This window comes from Fukomys damarensis, unplaced genomic scaffold, assembly GCF_012274545.1.
Source record: "Fukomys damarensis isolate Sample0158 unplaced genomic scaffold, DMR_v1.0_HiC HiC_scaffold_29, whole genome shotgun sequence".
In the NCBI taxonomy this organism is placed as follows: Eukaryota; Metazoa; Chordata; class Mammalia; order Rodentia; family Bathyergidae; genus Fukomys; species Fukomys damarensis.
Genome location: NW_022900941.1, coordinates 16592454 through 16607389, shown reverse-complemented (window position 1 = coordinate 16607389; position 14936 = coordinate 16592454). Strand labels below are relative to the sequence as shown.

At 37.0% G+C, this 14936-nt stretch overlaps 1 long non-coding RNA gene across 1 annotated transcript in view; it reads right to left on the bottom strand.

Annotated features, from left to right (window-relative positions):
• Positions 1-8886, bottom strand: part of LOC109117473 — a 37042-nt gene extending 28156 nt beyond the window's left edge. Inside the window, exon 1 of the long non-coding RNA XR_002024787.2 lies at positions 8786-8886. This is a non-coding gene — a long non-coding RNA (uncharacterized LOC109117473). The remainder of the gene's footprint in view (positions 1-8785) is intronic.
• Between the last annotated feature and the right edge of the window lie 6050 nt (positions 8887-14936).

Here is a 14936-nt window from a genome sequence, read left to right as displayed (position 1 = left end):
AAAAGGTAAAAACACAAAATTGTGTGGAGAAACATCTGGTGGATTCCAGGCCTTTTATAGATAACTACAAAAGGACAACATCTCCATACTTCCCCAAGGGATGAGATAAGGGATAAAATCTGGTCTAGTAAAGTCTAGATAGACATCGGTCACCTCAGTGGGTGACCAAGATGCCCAGATCCATCGCCTACCTGGGAAATTCTTTGTTCTTTCCATGTACACGTGCTCCATGACCTGCTTTCCCATTGGATCACTATTACCTAAGCAACTATACTTTGAAACTTATTTGTTGATCACAGCCGTAAACCATGTTGTACCCACATGAGTTTTGCTCTATAAAACTTCCTTGTAAAGTGGGGTCACTTTTGGGTTCTCTCCTGTGTCTTTCAGGAGATACATCGTTCACCCTCAATAAACAGCTTCCTACTCTTAACCTCGATTGTTCCTAGAATTCATTCTTTGATTTAGGAGAATATGAGCTCTGCACATCAGACATGTAACAGGTTGGGAGATGAGTAAATTGCTTTTTGCTCATTACTGAGACAAAATACTGGACACCCAAAGTTAAAAGGGTAGAGGTTTATTTAGCTTACAGTTTATAGAGGTTTCATTCCATAATTGGCTGGGTCCAAGGCAGGGTTGCGTGGCAGACAGGGCTTGCAGAAGAGAAACAGTTCATGGTGGCCAAAAGGTATCCAAAGCAACAAGGGATCTTAACAGTGTCTTTCTGCCCTTTTTATCTTATTCAGACTACTTAGGGTGGGTAGCATTCAGGCCTAGCCCCACTATGAATCAGTCACACACTCTAGATTCAGCCACCTCTGAGAAAGCATGAGGCTTTTGGGGGACATCTAAACATAACCATAACAGGAGATACAATATAATATATATCATGTAATACTTTCATGTTTCCTCTCCTTTAACAGTATCACACCTTAAAGGTGACTTTTCCCTAAACCTCATTCAATAACTTGCTCCTATTTAAAAACCTATAGCATTGGAAGAACCAATTTCCTAGAAAAATCTCTGACCCCCCCCACATATCACACCTACATATTAACAGTACTTAGACTGCCCTACAAGCCTGCCTCAACACTCTAACAACTCTTTTCCCCTTTTACCTATCAATCCAATGTCCCATCACAGACAGACACACAGGATTCTTATTCTTGGTCTGCCTACAATGTTGTCAACTTACTTACTCTGTATTTTATATGGTAGGATGAGTGTTGTTATAAAAACTAAGGAAAAAGTAATTATCCAACAGTTCAACAAATGACTTCAAACTATACTTGAGTGCTACTTGAAGAAACATACTTATCTCTGGGGCCCAGGTGTGTGTTGAATTGCAATTTACTTTGCAAATCAAATACAGCAGTGGACTGGCTGAACATGGTATGTATGGACCAGACTTTCTTATTGAAGGTGGTCCTGTTAGACCATCTAATGTGGAAAACTAGCAGTGACTATGCCATGAGAACTGTCCAGTTCAGATTTTAACCTTGCAGAAGTTCTGTCTATAGGTGTCGAGTGATGCCTGAACACCAGTTATTGGAGGACTGAGGGTACAGCAGGGGATGAAAGAATAATATACAAAGAAAAAGGAATAAATAATAAAGAATGATAGTTCATTACTTAGGGGGCCTGGAATTGATCTTAGCTCTCTCCTGGCTAAGACCTTGATCACTGGATTTGTCAGTATTTATGATTATACAACATAGCAAGGAATGTAAAGGCAGATGTAAGGATTAGCAGAACTAAGGCACTGCTGAGCAAGACTTGGAAAAGGGGAGTAACTATGTATACTTGTGAAACACAGGTCATAGTTAACAAGCCACCTACTTGTCTTTAGCTAATGTTTGATATGGGAGAACAGCTGCACAGAGTCATAATTCTTCAGCTGCACTATCATCTTGCTATTGGAGATGTCATTGATGATCTCATCAGTCATTGAGATCTGAATTGTGGCTTTTGACATAGGGAAGTTTGTCTCCATACACCAGCTGAAGGCTCATTTAGCAAGTCACTCATAGGCCTTGGAATTATTCAATTTTAATCAATAGCTGAATTACAACCAATTCATTAATATCTTAAAGTCTGCTCAGTGCAGTTTCAAGCTGATCTCCTGTATGTAGGCACTGCCCTAATGAGGTAAGGAATGAGTACTTCAGAGTACCAAGCTAAACTGCCTTTATAGCCCTTTGATTATATTATAGACACTGAATTAGGTAAAAATATCATCAAAGTCATATAGGGCTAGGTCCTTGAGAGAGTCAGGACAAAGGTGAAACACATCACAACTGGCCAGAGAGACTGGAGGCTGGGCCTCAAGGACAAGATGACCAGGCCTGCATGTATCCTCAAAGGACAAACACTGGACCTAATGGAGTCTAGATAGACATCTGTCACCCTGAGGAGTGACCAGAGAACCCTGGACCCATCATTTCCTGGAAGAAGTATTTGTTCTTTTCATCCACACTTGTTATGTGACTTGTTTCCCAATTGGACCACTGTTGCCTAACTGATTGTACTTGTAACCTTATTGATTAATCATGTCTGTGGCCCACCCTGTACCCATGTGGGTTTTGGCCTAAAAACTCTTCTATAAAGTGCGGTCCCTGGACTACCCACTCAGGTCTCCTCCTGCCTCTTGAGAGATATCCTATCAATAAATATCTTCCTATACTTTACTTTTGCTTATTCCTAGAATTCAGTCTGATTTTTAGAGAAAATAAGCTTATGTACCAGAAATCAAACTGGTTGGGAGATATAAGATTTCATATTTCATTTCTGGCATTATTTCCTGTATCAATGCTTTAATATCTATTTTTGAAATAAGAATAAGAGGGGATTGAGCCCTTCATTAATAACCTCCTTAAATAGAAGGTTTACAAACTCAGAGGCCTCCTACCTCCAAACACTTAGTAGAGGTCAGGAAGTTTTAACTCTGATAGTAGATGGGTTTACTGTTTTGTTGAGAACTTATATCGGTGTGATAGATACTTCAGATTTATTCATGTCATATTTTCTAATTCTACTACCACCATCTCCAGGATCCCAGCTCAGGTCTCTGTTATTTACCTGGCCAAAAGATTACTTTTCCTTTCTACTATATCCCCTTCCCCAATTCCTCTTGCCTCTTCTACCAAGACGAATAGCTCACATCAATTACACAGCTAAATTTGGTCAGGGAACAGCTTGAGCTGCTCTAGCTGCTGAAGCATCTTCTCTCAATGACCACCTAGTTCCTCTTGCCACTTATACCACAGAATGACTATATGATTTAAAGAACGAGGTCCCTGATTAGAAAAGGGGCATCAGGACAATAGCAGTTGCTTCTTTTACCCCGTTTACAACCTGTTCATTCCTGTGACTTCTAAGCCACTTTTATTAGTCAGTATATCTGTTGGAACAGAAGTCAGGAAAGTGGAGTAGGCTAGAAAAAAAAAATCAGAACTGCCTGTGTGTGCCTGGATTATCCAACACAGCAGCTTCTTATTACATAAGCTCCAGCCTTTGGTTCAGGGAAGCTGGCCAGGAACCGTCCAGGGCTACATAAGGTGCTAGATACTTTTCACCTGTTAGCAAACTGAATGTGTTAACGTTCTCCTCTACAGTGATGATCCTATGTCTTAGTAATGCTATGCTTATTTTCTGAAAAGTCATAGGCTTTCCCTTAGATCAGTGTGCCTCAGAATCAAATGGAAGACTTTCATTACAATTCAGATTGCTGGGCCATACCCCCTGCTTTTTATTCATCAGATCTGGGACCAGAGAATCTGAGATTCTAGCAAGTTTCTTGGTGATACTGAATAATGGGTTGATCTGGTGACCATTCTGTGAGGACCATTGCCTAGGACAAAGCGCATAATTATTTTTACCAAAACATTGCTCCTAAAATAAATTCCTCAATACAGACTCAGATTTAGTCTCCCATGTTATGGGACAAGTTTTCTAATTTTTATGTAACAGCTTAAACATTAATTTCTAATCACAGAAAGCACTGAGTTTGAAAGCTTTGGCAAGGTAGAGTGCAAAAGTTATGACACTGAGACAGAAATAAGTGTACATTTTAATGAAGACATTAAAAGGCCTTCAACCTTTTCAGTGATCATTATGGGTATGAAGTCATGCACCTGGAGAGCTCAGCCCATATGGAATTGTAAGGAGATGGCCCCAGACAGTTCTACCTTATATTCCAACTGCTTTTCTCCAATATCTATAACAGAGTGGGTGAACTATGGCCTCCAGGCCCCACCTGGCCTGCCACATCTTCTTGTGAGGACTACATGCTAAGAATGACTTTTTACATTTTTAAATGGTTGACAAAGGAATGACTGATTCATGAAATGTGAAAATTATATGAAGTCAAATATAATAGTCTGCATGGTTTTATTGGAACTCAGCCATGCCAGCTGTTTATGTATTGTCTATCGCAGAAGTAAATAGGAGTGCAGGGATGCCAAGATGCACAAAGTGCAAAATATTTGCCATCTGGCCTTTTACAGAAAATATTTCTTGACCTTTTCTCTAGAGGGAAAGGGGACTAAACTTGTGACATGAACTTGCTTGAATGAAGACCATGTGAATCTTATAAAGGGACCTCAAAGGACCTTAGTGGACATAGAACCCATGACTCAGGACTCAGGGCGTGGTTGGAAAAGGCTGGCTTTTAGTACTTTCGTGGGATCATTGACTTGCGTTGGAGTTGGCTGACTGCCAACAAGATGTTTCCTGTTGGCATTTTGCCGTAACCCTCACCCTTCAGGGGATGAGCTCTTACCAGAAACTTCCTTAATACTCCAGCAAATATATACTTTTAATTAGTTCTCTAAACTCAACATATGCACTGGAAAAGAAGTCAGTACTGGGTTTGTATGTGCAGCCCTTTTACTGGTGGTGATCATACTGAAAATATTTCATTTTGGAACTTTTTCTTGGGGTGTGTGAAGTACCCATGTAGAAAAAAAGCTAGAACAGGGCCAAACAAGGGGCTACGTGTCTATTAGTGTGGTTGCACACAGGCCAAAAGGCCCAGAAGAGTGACATCATATAAGAGAACAATAGGCTGCTGACAAAGAGCAGCCTCACAGTCACCTATGATAACCACCTATGGAATATTGGATCATAGCAAATCCCCCAAAGATTCAGCAAAACAAACAGATTTTTTGAATACTGTACAAAAATGTTTAGGATCTCAGGAATGACTACTTGGAACATTCTCCCCAAACAAGTTATTTTATTTTATTTTTTGTTTTTTTGAGACAGGGTCTCACTATGTAGTTGAGACTGAGCTGGAACTCACTATGTAGCCCAGGCTGGTTTTGAACTCACAGCGATCCTCCTGCCTCAGTTTCCCGAGTGCTGGGATTATAGGTGTGTGCCACCACGCCTGGCTCTCCCCAAACAATTTAAAAATATTTTATTCAACTACAAAATTTTATTGGTAAAGCCATAAAAGACTAGTGCATAAAAAGTCTAGGTTCTTTTCTGATCATGAAAAAGTGTGTAATTTTTAAAACTTAAAAAACAAAGACTTCTGAATTGAACTGCCTTAAAAATAAGAATTATTATTATTGTTTTTTCTCATTGAGTTTATTGGTACATTTTAGGTATACAGTACAATTACATTCATCATTGGGATCTTGTACCTTTACATGACAGGTCTTGGTTCTCACTTTTCCCCCTTACCCCTGTCCTCCCTTCACCCCCTCTTCCCTTCCCTATTTACAAATACTTTATTTCCACTTTTTCATTTTCTCATGTTTTTTTCTTTTCCCTTATTTCCTTTCCCCTACCCTTCCCACTTCCCCTACACCTTTAGCCCTTTTTTTCCTATTTTACATTGTCATTTATATCATTAGGATCTTATGTACCATTATACCTTTTCACACCAGAGAAATTATTTGGTAGAATTATTTTTTTCCATCTTAATCTTATGCTCAGAAATTTTTGATGTTAGTAAGAGAGCACAGTCAAAGGAATAAAAAGTCATGGTTAAAAAGAGCAAAAACGGAGTAATTTTTGTTAAATAGTCATTTGTGAATCTTGTTTTTCAGAAGCATTTTTCAAATATAGAGTCCTTTGTATAATATTGCTTTTAAACTTTAAAGCATAGATACAAACATGAAAATGAAAAATTTAACATTTTTACCTTAATAGTAAGAATGTGACTTGATGTTTTTCTCCATAAAGAGCAATTGCTTTATGCAAATGTAATGTAATATGGGATTTCAATTGCAATGTATTATAATTTCATTATGCCAGTTACAATGGCAGGAAATTGTTTCTTGTGTCTGAGCAGCAGCTGGTAAAAAATTTTTCCCACATTGTGGGTTGTCTATCAGTTCTGTTGATGGTTTCTTTTGCAGTGCATAAGCTTGTTAATAAGATGAGTTCCTAGTTGTTGATTCTTTCTGCCAGTTCCCATGCTATTGAGGATTTGTTCCTAAAGTCTTTTCCTATGCCAGTGTCTTCAAGAGTTCTGCCTAACTTATCTTCCAGCAAATGTAGCATCTCTTTTTAAATATTTAGATCTTTAATCCACTTGGATTTTTAGTTTAGTGCATGGTGAAAGATAAGGGTCTAGTTTTAATCTTAGGTAGGTTGAAATCCAGTTTTTCCAATACTGTTTATTAAAGAGACTATCTTGCCTCCAGTGAGGATGGTTGGCTCCTTTGTCAAAGATGAGGTATCTGAGTACATCTAGAGTTGTTTTTGTATCTTCCAATCTGTTCCTCTGATCCTCAAGTCTGTTTCTTTGCCAGTACTATGCTGTTTTTATCAGAGTGGCTTTGTGGTATAGTTTCAGATTGGGAATTGTTATACCCACTGCCATGTCTCTGTTGCCTAGGATGGCTTTTGCTATTCTAGGTCTATTCTGGTTCCAAATGAATTTTTGGATTATGTTTTCTAGTTCTGTGAAATATAGTGTTGGAATTTCAATCATCATTGCATTGAATCTGTATAGCAGTTTTGGTAGTATGGACATTTTTACTATGTTGATTTTTCCTAACCAAGAGCAGGGAATATCTTTCCACTTTCTTATATCCTCTTCAATCTCTTTTTTTCAGAGTGCTGTAGTTTTCAGTGTAGAGGTCTTTTGCTTCTTTCATTAGATTGATTCATAGATACTTCATGTTTTTGGATGCTATTGTGAAAGGAATTGTTTCCCTAATTTCTCTCTCAGTGAGTCTGTTATTTGGATACAAGAAGGCTATTGATTTTTTAGTGTTTATCTTATATCCAGCTATTCTACTGAATCTGTCAGTAAAGTCTAGAAGTCTTTTGGTGGAGTTTTTTGGGTCTTGAATGTAGAGTATGCTATCATCATCAAATAATGACAGTTTAACTTCCTCCTTTCCTATCTTTATTGCTTTAATTTCTTTCCCTTGTTTAATTGCTATGGCTAATGTTGTGAATCGATGCTAATCAAACCCCAATAATGTAAAAACATATACATCTAGAGAAATGTTACTATTTGAACATTTTGGATACAATTTATTTTATGTTACTAGCCAATACAGGTTTACGGTTCAGGAAAATTAAAAAAAAATAGTGCATGAAGATATGCATTAAAATATTTCCTCTCACTCTTTTCTTTCCTCTCTCTCTACCTTGTTCCCCATGGTTCACCATTTGTGTTAATTTCACGCTGGCCATCTTAGTGCTATAAGCAAATATGAGTATTCTCTTTCCCTACTTTTCCTCATATAATATTAACATAATAAAGGCGCTGTTAGATACTTTGCTTTCCTCACTTGCTAGAAAGCCTTCAGATTTCTTTTTGTCATCTATATATAGCCTCCACATTCTTATTTTATTTTTATTTATTTGTTTATTTTTTGGTACCAGGAATCAAACTCAGGACCTTGTGCTTTCAAGGCAGGCGGTGGAACCACTGAGCTAAATTCCCGGCCTACCACATTCTTATTTTAGTCATATAGTACTATGTTGTGTATCTACTAGAATTTGCTTGAACTACCTCTTATTTCTGAGCCTTGTTTGATTCCAGATTTTGCTATTATGCCTTTCAGGAATGTTTTAAAGTTTCTCTTTATGAGTATTGCACATTTCCTGTTAAGTAACTACATTTTGGTTGCATGTAGTTCTTTTTCTTGCTCTGAGTAAAATTTTAGTTGTAATATTTGTCACAGTTTTCTCCTGTTTATTAAACTATGCATTTTATCTGGTAATATTGCTAATATTCTCAACTTTGCTTTTAGACATTTGAATTTTTATGATATTGTGGTAATAAACTTTTTGTTTGTAGAAAAGCCTCTCAGAACTTGGCATTCCATACTGATTATCTTTAATTAAATGTAAAATTACTAATAATACATTCCTAACACATTAAGTGAAGTGAGGCATGGAATTCTTTTAAATATTTAAAGGAAAATGAATGACTGTAACTTCCTGATTCGAAATAACACTGATTAAAAGTATGACTGTGATTTATGAATTATAAAATTTGATATAACAATAAAAATGTAGTTCATTATTTAAGTTAAGGAATAGTTATTGATCATTTTAAAAGAAAGAAAATATTCTAGTTCAGAAAAAGTATAATGTTAATACAAAGTTCTAATACCAGGTGAGAGTTCTATAAAGCAAAAATTTCATTAAATATGGAAAAACATGCAATTTTTAATATTACTAGAAATAAGAACTAGTATTCTATTGCTATATTACTAGCACAAGGGATGGCCTTTTTAGATTTTATGCTTGCGAATTTTCCCACTATCTTAATATTGCCACACAAAAAAATACTAGTAGTGAAATTTACCTTCTCTTGAGAACTTAGAAGCATTATCTGTTGGAATGTCAACACCTTCAAATCGAAGACTTTACAAGAACAAGGCTAAACCAAATTTTAGGTGAGTACTTTGAAAGATCACACGGAATGTAGGATGATAAGCAACTCTAAAAATTAATCATTTAGGGCTGGGGATTTAGCTCAGTGGTGTTTCTGCCTGCCTCTCAAGCACAAAGTCCCAAGTTTGATCCCCAGTACAAAAAAATTAATCATTTAACAATGTTTACTAAGTGGTGACTATTATTGAGCACTAATTTAAAGAATCCTGGGATTACATTAGAATTAATTCGTGTGTGTGCATTATTTTATTTTGGCAGGTTGACATCCTATTTGCAATGTCAAGTCAGGCAAAACTCTGTGTTTCAAATTCAAGTTGTAAGTGTCAGTAACAGTTGTAAGTTACTGAAGACTAAGAAAGAAATCAAGTATCCATCAAGTTCAAAGGTCTTTAGTATTAGATAAAAGATACATTTACATATTTTAGGAACACAACTGATGATATAGGCCAAGGTTAACCTTTTATGTAATAAAATTTCCAACATCTAAATAGAGCCTTAATTATCAAGTATGAATCACAGGCATGAGTTTCTGGGAATATGGACTAAGTCTATAAAACAGCCATGGTAACTGTGAGAAATTCTGTACAAAATATTGTTTTAAAATATTAAAAGCATTGAAGATCTGACAAGGGAGTATGTAATTTGCAAGTCTCAGTAAGAGAAGGCAGCATAGAAATACAGAGTTGGAAAATACAAAAAGCAACTGGGAGACAGAGGACAGATTGCGAAGGCCCAACTTCTGTGTACTTGAAGTTCCAGAAATAGTAGAGATGGAGACTGGGATAGAAGCAATACAATAAAAGATAATAGTGGCCTGGCCTGACTTGTCCCAGCCAGCACGGAAGACAGAAAACCACTTCCTTCGCGTGGTGGAAGAAAATATCCACTAAGTTAGAATTCAGTAGTTAGTGAGAATATCTCTCAAGTGTGACAGCAAAATCAAGAGGTACTATTTTCTTGTTTTCTGTCATCCACCACATATACAGTGAAGACTATAAGGGTGTCTTGAATTACTGTACAGATGCAGTCTAAATATCTCAGGTCTTATAGACTGGGAGAGCAATCAATTTTAATATGACCTGTTTGATTTTCAACAATCTTAGCTTGCTGTGATAGCTTGTCACTGCTTAATAGGAAAAACAACTCCCTTATTATCTGAAATTCCTTGACTTGATAGACGGTTACCATGTGACATTTACCTCCCTATGTAATTAAGAGACACACTACAGTGTGAATTTGGTGCACTAAAATAGAGACCCTATTCTGCAGAAAAAATATGCCCTACCTCCTTGTCCTCCAGGAATAAAGTTACATGTCACAAACATTACTATTTTAGAATACAGAAAACAAGAGCACTGTGCTTTACTTCTCATGGACAAACATTGTTGACACCCTTTGGAAGTCAGCTCCTAGGCTCTATTTTAAGAATGTCACAGAATATCTTACCATGTTAGGATATTTTTCTATTATCATCATGATTACTGATTTCATATACTTAAAATTCCACTGTTTCTTGTGATTTAAATTATATGTCTAAAAAGTGCAATCAAGAAGCTGATAAATCAGTATGAATTTTTCATTGTGTGTGTTTGTTTCTTTCCTGTGGGAGGTCTTTTAGTAAATATGAAGTTTCCATAAAGCTTTGTGTCTGAGGTTTTATTTTCAACAATAATTCATCATAATTACTCTTGAGTAGAGCAGTTTAATAAGACCATGATAACAGTGGCTAAGACTACAACACTTTTCTCAAGGGAAAAAAACATAATCTGCAAACTACCTTCAAAGGAAGATGAATTTTATGACTGCAGAGACATAAATGCAGATTTTGCTGAGCACCCCAACTGATAAGGTTGCTGAGGTGAACTTCTGTATAGTCAAATGGGGTGAAAAATTTGAGGTTGGAGTGAGTGTGTGAAAGCAAAGAGAGAAAAACTAGAGGGCATCAGGATATAGAATGAGAAACAAAAACAAGAACAAAACACCTTAGGAAAATATATCTATTATCTTAGATCAAGGGTTCTTAACCTTTTATGTGCCCAGTAGGCATTTGGCAGTTTGCTGAAGCCTATAGATCCCTTTAAATGCAGAAGATAACATACATAGGATTGCTGAGGAAAAATTACATTTAATAATTATCACAAGATTAGAAAAGGTTTGACATAGAATAACATACATGGCTCATTTTTAATACTATAATAAAAAGAGCTTGTAGTGGTCTAGTAGCTACCAGAAATTTCAAAGTAGTGGTGCACATAGACAATGTATTTCTGGAGAAAGGCTATAAAAAGAACCTATGATTTCTGTCCTTGGTAGAACCAAAGGGCAAGCTGACACTGGTGCTTGCATTAATATTAATAGTATTTTTGTCCAACCAATGTCACAGAGTCTATATTAAGAACTTCAGCTCTAGGGCATATTTTCTTCTCTCCCCATGTAAATCTCCTGCAAGGATTTCCTTGGGATGCAGTGCTTTCATGTGAGTGGATTCTCTTGGGGAACATTAATGATAAGGAAGCAGGGCGAGGGCTTAGGCCCCTGGCAACTCTCAGTGTTTGGACATTGGCCAAGGGCTTCTTGGTGGTTGGGGCGCTAGCCAGCTAGAGATAGAATCATGGCACTTGCTTGCCATCTTGTCCACACAGTGCAGGGAGCTTGGAAAAACACAAGATGAATATCTGCTTATAAAAGAAATGCATTTAAAAATTAGGAAGTAAGTAGATTACATGTTTTCCCTAAGGTGCATTAAGAGCCCTTATGAGGAAGGCTGAAAGGGTTTTGTGATTCCTTCCACCTCCTCATATCTCTACAGCTCTTTTAACTTTGCAAAACATTTTCCCACCTATTATCTAATTTGTTTTTTACAATCACCCTGAGATCAGCAGTGCAGCTATTATTCTTTTGCTTCTTCTAAAAATATATGTTTTAAACACAAATTTACCAGAATCAGAAAAATTCAAGATGGAATAGGCAATGATATTCGAGAGCACAACTATTCTTCCATCCACAGAAAATTTGAACAAAATATTTCACATAAAAATAACCTCTCCTTGCTGCTCAAAAAGAGGAAAGTAGGTAGCATGACTACATGCTTATTAAAGAGAATATATTTTAGGTTCAATTTTTCCAAAACAATTTACAAAAAATGTATGTTTTTAAAGAATTCACAATACAGAAAGGTTGAGACAAATACTTTAAATTTTTCCTCCTTCAATAAAACTAAATCAGAGAAGCTGTGTCTGGTAGAACCCAATAAAAAACAAAAATAACGAAAGCTAATCGAATGTACACAATTTAATATAAAGCATTATCCAATAATATAAAGCTACAGCCAGGTAGGCCCAGGATTATTTCTTTATTATATAGCCTCTGTGGTATTTAATAAATATTGTTACTTAACACATGCTAATAGGGGAAAGAAGGACTTAGTGAATTTCCACCCAACCTTTGATCACTTTTTCCAAAACTCAGGAAACTTCCACTGCACAGTTCTCTGTCTCCTTTGTGCGATAGCTCAGTTTAGGTTTAAATTGTTTAATAGGTAACTGAAATGGTAAAAAGATAAAGCAGAGGTCTACAATTTATCACCCATAGGAAAAATCCAGACTGGTGTTTTTGTTTTTGTAGATAGTTTTATTAGAGCACAAACCATTCTCATTTGCTTACATATTATTGAAGGCAATTTTGGGGCTATAGCAAAGCCTAAACTATTTACTACCTATTTAATCCTTTTCTGGAAAGGTTTACTGACCTCTGATCAGTATCGAGGTCACAGAGAAGTAAAAAATGGAAGATGGGGTGAACAAAGACTGGCAGTTGGAATTAGTGAAACTTAGATGCTTGGAAGAGTCAAAATTACTCAGATATGAGTGTGCTGTCTGGCTGCTGGTGATATTTCTCAGGGAAGGAATACCTCCAAATGTTGGAAATTGTAATCAGATCTCTGTGAATGTTTATGTGAAAAAAAGAGTGCTGAAAAAGTTTGCTGAAGACCTCTTACCCTTGGCTCCAATTCCTTCTGGGAATGGGACTTAAGAGTAGGCTTAAAAGAAAGGAAGAAGTGTGACAGAGTAATAGTGGGGGTAGGGCAGTCTCACACAGGGAACATTTTACAGGGAAAATGCAGGTAGAAAGTTTGGAAGAGTTGGTAAACAGTTCCTCAAATCCTCAAGCCCAGCTCATAGCCAAGATAGATTAAATCATGGTCTCTGGGCATGGCCCTTAGGCTTGAGTAGTTTTTAAAGCACTCCAAGGGATTCTAACATGCAGAGAAGGCTGAGACAAAGTGCTTGAAGCCATGACATGCATGCACTCAAGTTCTCCAGCATCTGTTCTTTCTGCCTCACACTAGCATCTTGGGGGAACCTTGCCACCTTGGAGGGAGTCCATTGTTTTTGGGCAGAGGGAGCTGCTTCTGCATCTGGTGGGCAGGTGGCAGTGGGTGGCAGAGAAGCAGTGGACATATCCCTTAGAAGACAGACTTATGTATGACTTTGCTGGTGCCAAGGGTGGGTAGCTTTCCTAAACTAGTTGGTAAGAACAGCATGGCTCCACTGTTGGTATCTCTAGAGCCGTCAAGCCCCTTAACACAGCTCCTTTCACTGAGTGGGATCACTTTCAGACAGGTCCCTCTCATGTAATGAAATGGAAACAAACACTCCTTCCTGCAAGAGGAAAGCTCCCATAAAAGAGGGGGCTGGCAGAAGAGTCACAAACCTAGGTAGTTCTGAATGGGGTGCCTAGGATGTAGATTTGCTGAGCAGCACAGCTGGGCCCTTGTGGGTTTACCAATACTGATCACGTGGGAGAACACCCTGGGAGATGGACTAAAAAAAAAGCAAGCTTGATTCTTTGAAATTTTACCACAACAAATGTTATGTTTGTTCATTGTTAAAAAAAAAATATATATATATATATTTGGTACTGGGGATTGAACTTGCACTTGCGAGGCAGGCGGCAGAACCACTGAGCTAAATCCCCAGCCTGTAAAAACAATTTTTGAAAAATACTGAGAAGCATAAAGTAGGAAATTATCACCTGTCATTCTACTATCCAGATATGACAAGAGTAGTTTTGGGATAATCAGCTTGCACCTTTAAGCATGCATAAGATATAATATAAATATAGCAAAATTTGCTCCAGACTGATTGCATACTTTGTGCCTTTTTAGAATCTTAATATACCTTCAGTATCTGCATCTGTAGCATCATTTTTAATGGCTTGTTGAATTCTATCATTCTATCACAAAGTGTAATTTCTCTCTTCTTAGAAAGTTGAATTTTCATTTTTCATTATTATAACTAATACTGTAATGAATAACCTTACAGATAAGTCTTGAACAATATACCTGATTTTTTAAATTCTTTTTAAGTCTTAATCTGTGGGATTTTGTTCCTTCTGCTCAGAGCACTTGTCTCTTCTCCAGGCTCTTTACCTAGTTAACCTCTATGTATTCCTTCAATATGAGATTAGAATGTCAGTTATTCCATGGAGGCCCTCCTGACCCCAAACTATATTTGGTTTGTCAGCTAAAAGCTATGGTAGCAACTTGCAGTTTTCTTCTACAGCACTAGCACGTTTATTTCTATCTTTTTTTTTGTCAGGCCCCAAACTTGGAATACTGCTGTGCCCACACATTTGCAGGTAGAATTCATATACACATACAGCTCTCCTGAAGGTGAGTTTTCAGGTACCTTTTTGTCTTTCAGAGATGAGACTGATTTATTTCTAATTCACTCACAGTCATAAGGCTTTAGTGCCCAGGTTGGAGGTAAAGAAGCCAAGAACAAGTCCTGATCATCGCTTAATCCTATTAAGGCCTAATCTTATCACTAGGGGATAGGAATTTTTCAGTTCTGTTATAACCTTATAGCATCACCTTTGTTGATGCAGTACACTGTTGGATGGAATGTTTTTATATGGCATATGATTATATTAGCTTTTTCTGTTCTTGGATTTCATATAAGTAGAATCATATAGTTGGTGCTCTTTTATGTTTTATCTCTCTCATTTATGTTAACCTTTTGGAAATTCTTCCATGTTGCAAATATCCGAAGTTCATTCTT